This window comes from Vulpes lagopus, chromosome 8, assembly GCF_018345385.1.
Source record: "Vulpes lagopus strain Blue_001 chromosome 8, ASM1834538v1, whole genome shotgun sequence".
Lineage (NCBI taxonomy): Eukaryota > Metazoa > Chordata > Mammalia > Carnivora > Canidae > Vulpes > Vulpes lagopus.
The window spans coordinates 50,323,204-50,339,755 of record NC_054831.1 but is presented as its reverse complement, the minus strand read 5'-3'; positions in this window follow the sequence as shown (position 1 = coordinate 50,339,755).

Sequence of the window (16,552 nt, the reverse complement as noted above, 5' to 3'; positions counted from 1 at the left end):
TACTCTGCTTCCACCTTTTCTCTAGAAAAGTCTCAGCCTGAGCTTGGGTTGGTGGAATGTGCCTCACCGCTTCTGATGTGGTGTGGTCTGATGTGAGTAGAGTTTTTCTCAAAAGAAACCCTTAAGAAATGTTAATATACCTCAGTTTATCTTTCAAGGCATTTAAAAAACAATGCCTCTTCTAGGAGGTAGCACAGCCCTTTCCCTGGCTTGGACATTGGGGACAGGAGAGGCGACAGAGTCCAGTGCTTGTTTCTGCCAGCAGCTGAGTGACAGCTGGAAGTGGATGTCACCTCGTTTACAAGGCCAGACCTCGGTTGAAGTGGCAGGAGAAGCCCTGTGGTGCCTGCAGCCTGCTCTGGGAGCCGCGAGCAAGGAGGGAAGCCTGCGTGTCCTGGCAATAATTAGGGTCTTTCTTAGCACCTAGAACATTGCTGACATTTAGAACAGAATGCTGCTGTCATGCTTGTTAATTTTACCCTCTTGGGCCTCAAACGGCTCATATAACACTTGACTATTTTTCCACATCGCGGAGACCAGACTGGATTTTCTCAGAAGGCAGTCAATTCTATTCCCGGCCAGAGAGGGACTGAAAACGAAAAAAGAAATCTTATTGCTATAAACATGATAGGTGCCATACTCAGCTTCTTCCGTCGGTGGGGAGTCTTTGGAGGCAGTCTTGGTGTGAACGCTGGTTCTACCCCTTGCCGCTGGTGAGCTTCGTACAAAGCAGATGATAGTAATTGTTAAGCAGTTTAAATGCAAAGTTCTTAGCACATACGCTGGCACTGAGTAAGTGCTCAAAGGGAGCTGTTGGTATAATTATGAGGCTTACCGTGGTGTTAGGCAGAAGAAGCTTCTGGAAGTGATGTCCTCTGAAACAGGAACAGGAATGTTCCGAGCTCTTCCCCTTACTGCTGCTTCTGGGGAGGTGTTGCCATTGTTATGGCCACCAGATTTCTGGGCCAGTAGAAATTCCCATTGGGCTCAGACACCCTCAGGAAGGGGCGCTCTCTGCCTGAGGTGTTTCTAGCACACCCCACGTCCCTAGCTCTCATAGGAAGAGCCCATTCTCTTCAGCAAGCCAGGTATGGAGAATAAACTCTTAGACAGGAAGGACCTCATGTAATTTTTTACACACCACTTTATCCCAAGCACTACTTTGCATACTGTGGGCACTCCATGGATATCTGTAGAAGTGATGGATAGGGCAGAAGGCAGAGGGCCGGGTGGCTATTCCTGGGTCAGACTCAGCTCACTTTCTACTGAGCACATTGGAGACAAGTGGAGCTTGTTATCAGTAGTTCCTGACTCAGTTCTTAGGGACTTGACTTTGGGTAACTGCACACATACCAACTAATATATTTCTCTAATTATTCAAAGAAGCAGATGTGGAGCAGATACTTCTCAGGATGTAGAGAAATAAGAAACAGGTCCAGGTGAGAACTATATCTTGGATATACGACATAAGGGTCTTTACTAGTTTTTTAGGGAGAGAAAATATAGGATCAAGTTTTGTTGTCTAATATCTAATACAATACTATACAGTCCTCTTTCCAAAGCATGAACCAGTCACTCCTTACTATGTTTTATTGTCAATTGCATGAGGTCTTCAGTCACAGACTCCTTCGGAGGGTACTGAATAGTAAAACCAAGATTCTGATGCTCAGATGGGTCAAAACTAGGTGTCTTAAAATTTTTAATTCTGTTTTGGTGTGATATGTGGTCTAGAGGCCTTGTCAGCACTCAGTAATAATAGCCTGTATTATATTTTGGCTTTGTTAATCTATATTCACTATGATTTCAGCCTCATGTGATTCATGAGAAGTTAGCAGGACAGTTAGGGTGATTAATGATTTCCTGATTTTATAGTTGAGGACTGCAGGTTCCAGTTTTACCATCTCTATAAAGGGGTGGATACAGGGCTCAGCTGGAATAAGGACACAGATTCCCCAAATTGAGGGGTCTTTGTCTGCATCCTCCCAAATCATGGTTTAAACTGTCCAGACTACAGCTCTTGCACCTTCAAACATGTCATGAGCCACACCTCTGTCTTTTAGACCAGTAGGTGGTTGATTGCTGTTAAAAGGAAGGATCTGGGAGGGGACTGTGGTCACACCTGGAATAAATGAAGGTGAGGAAGCTGGAAAGAACTTTTAGACCATCCATGCACACTTAACTATCTTAGCATCTAGAAGATCTGGGACCATGTGGGTAGGTGGGAATCATGTCTGTGAATAACCAAGGCAGTAGCTGTGCCTTGTCTAGTCTGTTTGCACATCCAGATCCAAAGAATGTGGGAACATGATGCTGGCCATGGCACCAGGTGACAACTACAGCCATCACATTCGTCAACTTCCATCAATTGATTAGCTTGTCCAGACACAATGATGCCTTGCTGTCTAGACCATTTGGTCAGCCCTAGAAGAGCTTGGCCATCTGAGAGTCAGCATAAAGCTTCTCTAGCAGTTCTGGCTGGTGTCATGGGTTGGCTGAGAGTTCATCAAAGATCTGGATCTCGTGGCCACCAAGATGCTTATGGTTGGTTTAAACCTGGATTGGATGGAGCCAGGAGGGGAATTCTTACATGAACTCTTTGTGAACATACAACATAGGTCTTTGGGGCTAGAGGGACAGGCCAAAGCTTTAGCTTACAATGCAGATTGCTGTCTCATGATGACAGGAAGGTGTTTTTAATCATGTGTAAGCTCCCTCACTTTGGCATGTGAAAGGCATTAGGATCTTCTATCACCATCAATCTTGCCCTGCCTTGAGGTGAGAGGGCTGTTCAAGGAGCCAGCCTGACACTGTGCCCAGCACCTGGGGAGAGCTGTGTGCAGCAACAGAGAGCAGAGGCCTGCCGGCTGCTCGTTTGCCTGTTCTCATCAAGCCCATCTGTGACTTCAAGCAGGTTCCCATCACCACTCCCCACCTACTTTCCTCCTTCCTTGTTTCCCTGATGTGAAACTCGGAAGATGAACAGTAATGTCATTCATTGATTTGGTTGGTATCTTTGAAACAATCTAAGTAGATTTACTTAGATATCAAATAAAATGTAGCAGCTTATTTTCTGTGGTGGAATCAATCCATTAGACAAGGGTTTTTTTGTTTGTTTTTGTTTGTAAGCAATGAGGGTACTCGGAATCCCGGAGGCCTTAAGTGAGAGCTCTGGGATCCTCCTTTGCCACTCTGTCTTGAGCTGTGGCTTTGGAATGTGAACTCAGAGACTGCAGTAACAGAGGCATTTCTGTGGGCTCCAGAATGGCCTCGGGAAGACCACACTGTTTTAGTATCACAGTTATCACCTTATTTCTGAAACTTGATATTTCTGGGGAAGTCTGAAAGTCATTTATAGTGATTTCTGTAAAGATGCGCATCTTCACGTGACCATTTAGTATCACAGTTATCACCTTATTTCTGAAACTTGATTTCTGGGGAAGCTGAAAGTCATTTATAGTGATTTCTGTAAAGATGCGAATCTTCATGTGACCATTTCGATAGATTGTACTGAACATCTTATGTACAGAGAAGAACGGGTTGGAGTAATAGAAAAATGGCTAGCTGGGAGTCACAAGGCTCCTGATCTGGAAGACAGTGTGGTCTGGAGGAGAGAGGATGGGCATCAGAATCAGGCAGACACCATGGGCAAATCATAGCTCTCCAACTAAGTATCACCGGGCCCACTTCTCTTTCCTTGTCTGTCAAATGAGGCTGAGGCAGCTGCCTTAGAAGGTGGTGGTGGAGATTAACCTAGGTGATCTGGTTGCTCTTCTTCCAAGATTGCTATCTCCAGTGTGGCTAGTGCAAACCTGTCTCCTGAATTTCAGGCTTAAATGCCCATGCAGACTGTACCAGCATGCCCTGGGCTGAACTCATTCTTTCTCTCCTATCTTCTCCAGATCCAACTATGCCCCTCCTCCTACAGTTCATTTCAGGGAAGGGTTTCATCATTCTCCTTTGTCCACACCAGCCACCCAGAGCCCCCTGCAAGTTGTCTTCCGTCAGTCTGGAAAATTCCATCAGTCACTGAATCCTGCTTATTCTGCTTTTTCCTGTCTCCATGTACTCTGTTTCATCCTCTCCACTCAAGGCCACTCTTAATCCAGTTCCTCATCATTTCTTGTCTGGGTTCCTGCAGTACATTCCATTTTAAATTTTATACTACCATCAGAGTGAATTTCCTGGTGTCACACATCTGTACAAGCCTCATCATTCCCTTCATGAACTTCCGGGGCAAGTTTAGTGTCCTTGAACTGGGAAGACATGCTCACCATGAGCTGTGCCCCTCCACTATCCCTAATACCAGTCCTTGCCACTGATGTGTTCTTGCTCTAGATTGACACTGAATCAGAGTCCTTCCTTTTCTGCAGGAGTGCCAAGCTCTCTCTGACTTTCCTCCAGGGTTCTCTCTGCCTGAAATGCTTTTGCACCTCTTGTGCACCTGGCTGACTCCCTATCACCATTCAAGATTCAGCTCCGGTGTTACCTCCTCTTAGAGGAGGTTCTTCAAGCAGACTTTGTGTACCACCACCATTTCATCTATTTATGCATTTAGGGTCATAGATTTTTCTGGTCTGCCTTCCCTGGAGGGAAGCTTGGCAACATCGGACTCTGCAGTGCTAACCATGGGTGGAAATTAAGTTCATATTTTTAGAATAAATGATTGAAGGATATTGGAAGTGACTAGTAGAGAAGCTGGTGTATGGGGGGCACTCAGTAAAAGGAGCTCTCTGCTTTTGCCACTAACCAGCTGGTTGACGGTGAAGCCTATCACCTTTTGGGGCTATAGTTTTTCATAAGAAAATAAAATTCATAGGTAATTTAAGACAGACATATTCATACATATATAAAATTTCAAAGAATCAACATAGTGTAAATCTGTAGTAGTAGTAAGAAAGGAGTGGAAAGGAATTTATAATAAAAGTTCATGTACAACAATGCTAAAAGACATAATGATGTGGTCAGATGCTTGCACCCACTTATAACAAATAGAACTGGTTTTTGGAGCTGTTAGGACCAAATTGTGCTTACACTTTTCCTTTAAATTTCTTATTTTGGAATAAAGGCTAAATAAAAATATTCAATTGGAGTGACTATGAGGGGGCTAACTAAAAATGCAAACTGATAGAGATGTTTTTGTCTTGCTAACACAGTGCCTGATACCGCAAGTGGCAATGCTATTGGTGATATAATCCTCTAAATGAGTATCCAAAATGGTAGATGATGCTTGGTAAAGTTCCAAGCAAAACATCATACTTTTTTTTCTTTTTGTTTTCAATGTACTTGTATTCTAAGAAAAATCTGTACGTACCAAAATACTGTCAAAAAAAGTGTTTATATGTAAAATAGAATTAGGTACTAGGTTCAGTTAATTAGATATGGGTTTTTCACCAACATGAATGTCCAGTGACAGAAAGTCATGCAGAATGTAACACATGCAGAATGTAATCCCACACATTGCAGGGTGTCCAGCATTCCCTGCCCCCACATATTAAAGGGTAGTAGTGTTCACTGTATCAATGAGACATTTAAAAATACCTATATACCCAAGTTTCTAAAATGCCTTCTAAGTGTTTTATAGGGAACTAGGTAAGCCACACTATCCAGCAATGAAACACTCCCTGCCTACATATATAGGTCTTTTCAATGGAAAAAAATGCACTTCATTTGTCTAAAGCTAATTATTGTAAAGCAAATTTGTTTCTTACAGTCAAAGATTTGTAGCAGGAGAGGGAAAGTCACTTCCTTTGAGTTATGAAGGAATTAGGTGCTGAATGCATGTATAAGTAGATGCAAATTATGATTGTTGTGATTTGGTTTGCATTTTCCCTGATTGCCACTTGCCTTTCATGTCATTTTTCTTTATCCTCACCCTTTATCCATTCTAACCTGAGTAATAGTCTCTTTGCTTAGGAGGTATTCTGTTTCCATAGTTTCAAGATGGAGAAATTTGTTCTCATTCTCCTGCAGCATTCTTGATATTTATAATTCGAATTACTTCATGATCACTGGTTGCTTGCCCCACCCCCCTGTTCCCTACTGTACCATGGATTCCTTTTAGATTTAATTCTTATCTCACTGAGCTGGGATTATTTTTTCAAGTTTGTTTCCACTATTAGTAAAAGCTTTGTTACCAAATTTATTGTCTACCTTAAAAGCAGGGCCATATGTGTTCATCTTAGTATCTTCAGATCCTACCTCAGTAATCAGCTACTAGCAAGTGCTCAATTAACATTTGTTGAAGGAATGAATGAATGGAACACATGATGTACTTTAGCCTCAAATCTTGCAAGTTTCATGAATATAAGGTATGATGTTGCATAAAACAAATGAATTTTCTAATTCACCATTTTTGACAATTTTTAAAAAAGATTTATTTATTTATTTTGGAGAGAAAGTAAGAAAGAGACAGAACGAGTAGGGGAGGGGCAGAGGGAGACAGAGAGAGGGAATTTCAAGCAGACTCCCCTCTGAGCATGGAACCCAAAGTGGAGCTCCATCCCATGGAACCCAAAGTGGAGCTCCATCCCAGGACCCTAATATCATGACCTGAGCCAAAATCAAGAGTCAGATGCTTAACAGACTTAGCCACCCAGATGCCCCCATTTTCAACAATCTGATATTCTGTAATACTGAATCTATTTAAAGGAGCATAAGTGTTTCCTTCTTTAGGTCCCCTTTCTATTTTTTTTTTTTAATTTTTTATTTATTTATGATAGTCACAGAGAGAGAGAGAGAGAGGCAGAGACACAGGCGGAGGGAGAAGCAGGCTCCACGCACCGGGAGCCCGATGTGGGATTCGATCCCGGGTCTCCAGGATCGCGCCCTGGGCCAAAGGCAGGTGCCAAACCGCTGCGCCACCCAGGGATCCCAGGTCCCCTTTCTATTGATGGTACCCACCATTCTACCAGACTCCCCAGCAGGAAATTCTAGAATCTTCTTTGACTCTTTACATATCACATCGACCAGTTGCCAAGCTTTAGTTTACAAAGTCTCTCAGATCTGTCCCTATTTCACTTCTACTCAAATAATTCTGTCATTATCATGCTTGAATTCTGACCGGGGTTCTTAGATTTCTCTCCTTCCAAGACTGCTATCAACATAAAGTTGATGTGCACAGGGAACCACTGTGGCTATCTCTTGCAGATTGCGTACCTTCATTTTTACCAGTTTCCCTACCTCCTGGCTGGCTGTCCTATAGTAAGGCTCATGTTTTTACTGGTCACTATACCCCTTCTTGCTTTTATGAGTCTCCTCCTCCTCTCTTGCCTGGAAAACTTCTTTCCATATATGCTGCTGTATCTTCCTGCAATGTTTTCTTGAGACCCCAAGTGTATCTTGAATTCTCTTGTTGGGTGTCCCATCTGCAGCCTATATTATGGGCAATCTATAATTTGTAATAACTTTTTGCTTGTTTTGTGTGCTCATCTCTTTGTAAGACCATGAGCCTTTTCTCAGGGACTGGTGTTCATTTTATTTGTGAATGACACCAAGCTTACCACAATCCTAGGGCTATAAAAAGTGCTCTGCAAATAAGTTATATCGAACATATGAATATGGCTGTATTTTGTGTGCTTAGAGCAGGGCTTAGCAAATTTTTTTATGTAAAGGACCAGGTAGTAAATGTTTTAGGTTTGTGGACTTTATGGTCACTGTCACCACTGGTCACCTCTGCTACTGTAATGTGAAAGTAGCCATAGGCACTGTGTAAATGAATGAGTGCAACTCTGTTCCAATAAAACTTTATTTATAAAAATCAATTTGGCGAGCAGAAGGTTTCCTGATTCTTGGCTTATAGTGTGGTATTAATGAGGCCCCATATCAAGACCCCTTTAGGTACCTATTGGTAAGCTTAGTTGTAATACTTAATTTCTAACTCTGGCCAACAGCCTTAAAGAGAGTGCATTGTCACTGTTGGAGAACGGATTGAAGCAGAGAGACCCTAGGTGTGGCCTTGCAGATTGTGTATCACACAGCTCCAGAACTGCCACAAGTATAGCCCTCTTGAAAATCAAGTTCTTTCTAGGGCATATGAGTCTTGTCATCTTCCCATTGGTGGGAAAGAAAACTGCTATTTATTTGAGTATCTGCCATGTGCCAGGTATTTTATGGGTTGTCCATTCTTTTAGTAAGTGATAGTATCCTCTGAGGTATGAGTGTTATTTCCATTTTTCAAATAAAGAGACTGAGTCACCAGAAATTAAATAATTTACCCAAGGTCACAGATAGGACCCAATGGATCACACATCAGTCTTTCTGACACCAAAGTTTGTGTTCTTTTTACTCCACCATCATAGAGTTATTATCATAATAAGTCTGGTGCTGCTGCATGAAAAACCAAACAGAATGTGATGTTCCTGGCAAGGCAAACTGATGTAGCAAGTTGTATTTATGGTCTCAGTTGAATTTCTGTTGTCAGCCTTATTAATTATTACACTTCTTTTATAGTCATTAGAGCCTGCCAGTGAATAATGCACTGGCATTGTCAAGTGTAGCTAGATCTCAGAGATCTTGCTTTGGGAAGAATCACCCCTAGACATACCAAGATTTTTACACAGCAGTAACTGTTACACAGTTGTAGTCTCACTTAAGCTAAAAGGAAATTTAGCTGGGAGCTAGAATAATACATTCTCTCATCTTTCCACTTGTCATGTTCATGTCTGTGTGGTAAACCAATATAAATCTCGCTGGATTTTTAAAACCTGATCATGTCTTCTCTGCCCAGATAGCCAACCTCAGGGAAAGCCAGTGGTTCAGGGATGATGTTAAAGAAGATGAGATAAGTAATTTGAAATCTCTGTAGATCCAGATTGTATTACTAAGTCTGAAGAGGGTGGAAACAAAACATATTTATTTTAGGACTTTTAAGCTCTAGTTACATAAGGCCAAATAATTGTATTTGCTATTTGTTTTGTCTTCTTGCCATACCATGGTATAAGCTCAGATTCTTTCTTCCTTTCTTTATTGCTATCTTGCTTTTTTCCTCCCTTTTTTTCCCTCCTCTCTCCCTCTCTCCGTTCATCTCTCTGTCTGTTCATCCAGCCGTCTACTCGTTCATCTGTCCATCTACCCTCCAGGGTTTAATAGTGTTCTATGGGCTGGATTCTCTTGTGGTGCCACCACGTCTGTCTTGTCTGTACTCCATTTTTCCCTGTTGTCTTTGACCTATACCTGCATCTCCAAATAGTCATGGTCATTGTCCCAGATAAAAGAACCAAAGTATCCAGATGATTTAGCTTTCATAGCTTATCCATTATTTTCTTATCCAAGCATTCCTGTTGCAAAGATCATGTATTGCTAGATTGAAGATCCCAGGAGGTGCAGGATAGTGGGAAATGAATCCCATTGCACCTGGTGCGTTTTGTAGTGATTTCCCAAAATACTGAATTCAATAACAACAACATTCAAAAAGCACACCACGACTGCCAAGCCATAGAAGTTTGCAAATCCAAAAGATCACTATCCTCTCCTAGTGTTGTATACATGCTAATGTGTCGCACTTTGAACACATGAAAACCAGGGACCTGCTAGGGGATGCTTCAGTTTTGGACTAAACGGCTTCAAAGGCTTCCAGCTCTCTAAATGAGGCTTTGAAGTAGAGGGTGGTGTGATGATGAGAGCAAGCTCATCCCTCTGTGTGGCTATTCTATTATTTCAGGCTTCTGATTTCGAGTTGCAAAGCAAACAAGGCCCTCTGGTGCTCTGACTTACCCCAGGTTATCTTTATAGACAGAAAGGGCTAAGTTTCCAACTAAGCCAAAGATAGAGCTAATCAGCCTGGCTTATTATATATTCAGGCATCTGCAAATTCCTCCTTATTTTGATTTCATTATAATCACAGTGCCCTTTGCCATTGCTTTTTGGTGTTATAAAAATTAAAGCCTAATGAAGTGTAATGGTTTGATTACATACTGTAGTGGAAACCACTGACTGGCTAACTTCACAGTCATGCTCAACCCTCTTGCTCCTTCCTGCCTCCCACAATAGGGAATGCACCACTTATTCACTTCCCCAGCAATGTGGGCAGCCAACCAAGTTCTAGCCAATGAGATGTTAGTCCTGCTGGCTTTTGGAAAACTTTTCTGCTTTCCCTGATAAAAGGGACATTGAGCTGGTGTCACTTTTTCTTTTTTATTTCTGTCTTACATGCAGATAAGATGCCTGGAGCTTCTGCAGCCATTTTGTGATGAGTGTTAATTATGATGATGAAAAGTCAACATACTAAAGATGATAGAGGTGGTAGAAGGAAAAGACAGAATGAACTCAGTTCCTTGAAGGTTTTATTAGAAAAAGAAGTCCCTGTTTGTTTCAACCACTGTTAATTGTTTTCTGCTATTTATAGCTGAAGGTATTCTTGAGCCAAACAATGTAAATATGAGGGTTGCTTTTCTTTTCCTTTCTTTTCTTTTTCCTTTCCTTTCCTTTCCTTTCCTTTCCTTTCCTTTCCTTTCCTTTCCTTTCCTTTCCTTTCCTTCCTTTCCTTTCCTTCTTACTTTTTTCAAGTTTTACTGCAGGAGGCATGTTTTAATCACCATTTCAAATAAAGGAGTACAATTTTTTTTTCTAGAAACAGCAGTATTTTATTCTCCAGGTAGAAGACTACTGAAAACATTGTGACTGCCCCAATTAGAAACAGATACATGAGTACCTTAAAAATACAGAGGAAAGGGAACATGAATTTTCACAAAATCATCCTTGTGCCTAATTAGACAATTGCTTAGAAAAGGTAGCCTAAAAAAAAGCAACACATGAATATGTTTTCATTTAAGTTCATGCTCTCGACTCTCTCAACTGAGTTTGAATAGTAAAGTGGAGTTAGGATTTCTAGAGCTTTAGGAGCTCATCTTCCCTATACAAAGCAATCAGGTTCTGATGAGGGTGATGTGTAATATGACTTCCTTCTCATGGACTGTCAGTTCCCTCCAGTTTGCCAGTGATGTGCTAAAACAGGAGAGGACAGAGTCCTCCTCTGCACAGTAGATCCATTCACCCCGGGAGAGATGACACAGCAAGTACAATCCCTTTTCTCTCTTACCAGAGCTCCATTTCTGACAATGTGGCTCTGCACATTCCTGACAACCAATGTATTTGATCTATTGCACACCACAGAGTGTTCTGGGTTTTTAGGAAGCAGGGCCACACTCTTGGTAGTGGCATCTGTCCTTGCAGTGTGGTCCAGTGATTTAAAGGTATTTAAGCATTCCGTGGTCTTCATATTCCAGATATTCATAGTGCCATCAGGGGATGCACTAATAATATAATGTCCATCTTGTGTAAAAGTTATTTTGTTGTGAAAAGAGAAATAGCCATGAAATTCCTTCAAGGTTTTCCCAGATTTTAAACCATGAATTCTAATTGTCTGTTCAAAAGAGGCACTAAGGCGGCACCTGAGTGGCTTAGTGGTTTAGTGTCTGCCTTTGGCTCAAGTTGTGATCCCCGGGTCCTGGGATTGAGTCCTGCATTAGGCTCCCTGCAGGGAGCCTACTTCTCCCTCTGTCTGTGTCTCTGCCTCTCTCTGTCTGTGTCTCTCATGAATAAATAAATAAAATCTTTTTTAAAAAACAAAACAAAAAAAACCAAAAGAGGCACTAGAGATCTCACAGCTACCATTAGAAAAGCTTGAACAGGTGTCACCTTTACTCTGTCCTTTCAAATTTCCTGAAACACTGTCCACTCTGAATCTTCCAGGAGGGTTATTTCTAACTTCTACTTTTAGCCACATGCCCCAGTTTTAACTGCACATAACTAGTCTTCTACTTAGTCAATGAACATATCTATAAAATATTGAATCTGACTTCATAAATCTGACCTCTGTGATCTTTGTGGGGTGTTTAATGCATTGTTCAGTAATTAGTGACGCCACCAGGATACATACAAACAAATGTAGCATTTTCACTGAACACTATCTCACTTATTTCCTCAGAGTAGCATGTTTAATATACCTTTCTCAGGGTTTCCAAGGGTACCTTAGACTATTAGAAAACCATGAAGTTATAAAAACACTATAAGAAGTTTTAATGGAAAATATTTTATAACACACATGTCAATCACTTAATGTTAGTAACACATACAAATAATAAGAAATTCTAGGTAATTAAAGTCCATAAACCTGCACATTTTACCCATCACCGATATCTTGCTTTTCTCTGAATCAGGCATATGAGTTCTCAGGTATAGTTTTCTTTTCCTTTTTTTTTTTTTTAAGATTTTATTTATTTATTTGAGAGAGAGAGAGTACAAGTGGAGGGGGAAGGGCAGAGGGAGAGGGAGAAGCAGACTCCCCGTTGAGCAGGGAGGCCAATGGGGGGGGGGTGTCAATCCCAGGACCCTGGGATCGTGACCTGAGCCAAAGGCAGAGGCTTAACTGATTGAGCTACCCAGGGGCCCCTCAGGTACAGTTCTCTTTATGTTTTTGTGTTCATGGTTTCCTGAGAATCTAGAGGAAATGCCAAGTTGTGTTTTTGTTTTGTTTTTGTTTGAACATATCTATAAAATATTGAATCTGTTTTGTTGTTGTTGTTGTTATTGTTTGCAATGCCAAGTTTTAGAGGAAGCAAGGAATTTTCTCCTCCATATTTTTTTTGGGCTGGGCAGTACTCCGTCTAAGGAAAGCAAATCACTAAATCCAGTTTTTATGTTACCAGAAGAACTTTATTACTTTTGTTTGGTGTTCCCAGAAAAGTAATTAAATGTGATCAACAAGGCAAGCTTAAGGATTTGTTTAGTTCCTAACACCTCTTTCTCTTTTTATATACTTACATTCTCTGAAGAACCACTGACCTAATTCAGAGTTAAAATAATTCCTCTTATTAAGAATGAAGTATAATAAGGATGAAACACAAGTCTGGAGAACTACACACTGCTTAGATGTCATCCTAAAAATGAGGACAATGTGCTTTGAATTCAGGAAGGGTCTACAAGGTACAATCATCTGGTTTCAAGAATGTGCCTTCTCCATATTTCTAGAGCCTTCTATGGGGACCTCAGTTTTAGAAGTCTTCACTGCAACAGAGATGCTTATGTATACTCCTGCCTCCTCTTCTAGTTGGTGAATTTCTGCAGGGCATTGGCAGGGTTTGATTTGTCTCTGCATTCCTTCACATTTCCCATTGTAAGATTTTATACTCATGTGATAACTGATAAAAGATTTGCTGAGTTGAATTTTATCTATACAGTTGTAGCTTTGCAATATCTTAATTTTTGGGGTAGGTGACCTCTGAGTCATACATTCAGATGATTTTTAACTTGGCTTCCAAGACTGCCTTAAAAGATCAATTTGTTAGTATTACCAAGCTCTGATTACTTGGTGTTACATAATTATACTGCAATTAAACTAAAAATAAGCAGCATATTTAAATAACTCTAACAGAATTAAGGCGAGTGGGTGATTCACACAAATGTCCCTGCTCTTCTCTTCTTCATGGATAAAATGAAGTGCATCATTAGCAAATGTTGAATCCTTCCAATATTGACTGGCCTCACTTGAGACAAGCACACTTGAAATTTGGAATGATGCAGAAAATAAAATGAGGGCATTATTTTTTCCCTTTCAAATGTGTCTGTAATTAACACTCCTTTAAATAGTAAATTTGAAGTCTGACTCAGTTTTTTAAAAAAATCAGTTATAGTCTCTGAAAAAGAAAACAATAAGAAATTTCTAAAAGTGGCCTTTTCTGGGGAGGAAAATTGGCAGCCTAGGAGCTAGTAAGGGAGGAAGACTTATTTCTCAATGAAACCCCTTTGTGTGCATATATTACTTATTGAAAGATAAACAGACATAAACAAACACACACTCAAATTTCAATATATGTTCTGCTGAAGCAAGCATGGCACACAAATTTCAATACAATTTTGAAAAATAACAAAATGAGAGGACCTGTGCAGCCTGATTTTAGGATTTACTATGAAGTTAAAGTATTTGGGGTAGTGTGGTGTTGGGGTAAGAAGAGCTGTATATGTCAATGAGACAAATACAAACTCCACATGTAGATGGCCAATTGATTTTGACAAAGACTCTAAGCTAATTTGTTTCAATAACTCAATGTCCCCAAGGGAAAAAATGAATGTTGACATTTATATGATACTTAACAAATTAAACCAAAATAAATCATGGACCTAAATGTATAATCTGAAATGATAAAACTTGGAGAATAGATGGGATAAAATCATTGTGACTTGAGTATGCAAAGATTTCTTAGGGCACAAAAACCACAAACCATAAAATAAAAATTTGATGAAATGAACTCTATCAAAATGAAGACTTCTGCTTTTTAAAATAATATTAAGATCATGAAAAGCAAACAACTGACAAGGAGAAAATACATGCAAAACATATATCTGATAAATAAATTGTACCCCACAATATGGGCAAAATATTTAAAGACACACTTCACAAAGAAGATACACAAATGGCCAACAAGTACATAAAAGATATTCAACATCAATAGTCATCAAAGAAATGCAAATTAAAACCATAATGGAAAATTGAGATGACTGATAGTACCAAGCATTCATGACAATGTAGAGCAGCTGTATGTTGCTAGCCGGAAGGTAAAATTTACTGCTACTTTGGAAAACACGTTGGCCATTTCTTGTAAAATTAAACACACTATATACCGTGGCAATCCCCCTTCTGGGTACAAGAGAAAGGAAAACATGTGCACATGAAGACATGTACTTGAATGTACTTGAATGTTGCATTAGTTTTCTAGAGTTTTTGTAACAAATTACCACAAACTATATATGTATACAATGGAATATTACTCAGCCATTAGAAACGACAAATACCCACCATTTGCTTCAACGTGGATGGAACTGGAGGGTATTATGCTGAGTGAAGTAAGTCAATCGGAGAAGGACAAACATTATATGTTCTCATTTATTTGGGGAATATAAATAATAGTGAAAGGGAATAGAAGGGAAGGGAGAAGAAATGTGTGGGAAATATCAGAAAGGGAGACAGAACATAAAGACTCCTAACTCTGGGAAATGAACTAGGGGTGGTGGAAGGGGAGGAGGGCGGGGGGTGGGAGGGAATGGGTGACAGGCACTGAGGGGGCCACTTGACCGGATGAGCATTGGGTGTTATTCTATATGTTGGCAAATTGAACACCAATAAAAAATAAATTAAAAACAAACAAACAAACAAACAAATTACCACAAACTAGGTGACTTTAAGCAACAGAAATTTATTCTCTCATAGTTTTAAAGCCTAGAAATCCAAAATCAAGGTTTTGACAGCACCATGCTCTCTCTGAAGGCTCTAGGAAAGAATCTGATCCATGAAGTTTTCTCTCAGCTTCTGGTGTTACCAGCAGTCCTTGGCAATTTTTTGCTTGTAAATGCATTACTTCAATCTCTGCCTCTGTCATTATGTGGCTTTCTCCTCCTGTGTCTTTGTGTCTAGATCTCTTCTTTCCTATAAAGACACCCATATGGGATTAGGGCCCACCCCAATGACGTCATTTTAACTTGATAACATCTGCAAAGACCCTATTTTCAAATAAGGGTACATTCACAGGTATCAGGTTTAGGACATCAGTATATCTTCTGGGGGATACAATTCAACCCGCAACAAATATTCATGGCAGCTTTATTAAAAACAACTATTTATGGAAACAACCCAGATGTCTGTCAACTGGTAAATGGATAACAAATTGTGGTATATCCATATAACAGACTATTATTCAGCAGTAAAAAAGATTGAATTACTAATATGCATAACACACATGAATTTCAAAAATGTTTTGCTGAGTGAAAGAAGCAGACACAATGGAATATATCGCATATGATTTCACATGCCTGAAGTTCTAGAAATGACCAATCTAATCTATAATGACAAACCCAGATCAGTATTTGCCTAGAGTTCTGGGAGAGAGTGTGGGATTTTTCAATTGATTGCAGCTTTATACTGTGGCACTTTTCATGGAGATGGAAATGTTCTATATTTTGGATTTGGTGGTGGTCATGTAGGTTTATAAGTTTATCAAAGTTCTTTAAACTGAACACTACCAAGCTGAATACATTTTACTTTATATAAGTTATGTCTCAAAAAATTCATTTAAAAACTCACTTGCAAAGGACTATTAAGTAACCTATGGCATAAAGCAAAATTCATATTTGTGAATATGTTCACCCTCTTGTATCTATTTAAAATAAAATGTGGCTATAGCATCTATGGAAGGTGCTAGAAACTACTCATTCACCACTGGGAGGGGAAGGTCTGTGTTTTTGTCTGCATAGCATCATTTTTCCCTTCTCCTGGAAGGAAATAGCATCTCCTTATTTTCCTACTCTCAGTGTTCTGTTCCTTCCTTATTTCAGTCAAATGGTTTTAGGGGTTCCTCTGATTGCAACCACTTCTTTCCAATTGCCACCTCCTTGGTCCATTGCCCCTCCACTCTCTCTAACTTCTCCCTCCCACCCTGCCAGTGGGAGCACATTGAGAATGCTGATCTGCAGTAGAGGATAGTAACAATGAACTGGAGCAGAGCCCCAGTGAAAGGAGGAAGGCATAGAGAGAGAATGTCTTGGAAGCATGAAGTCTCCGGCT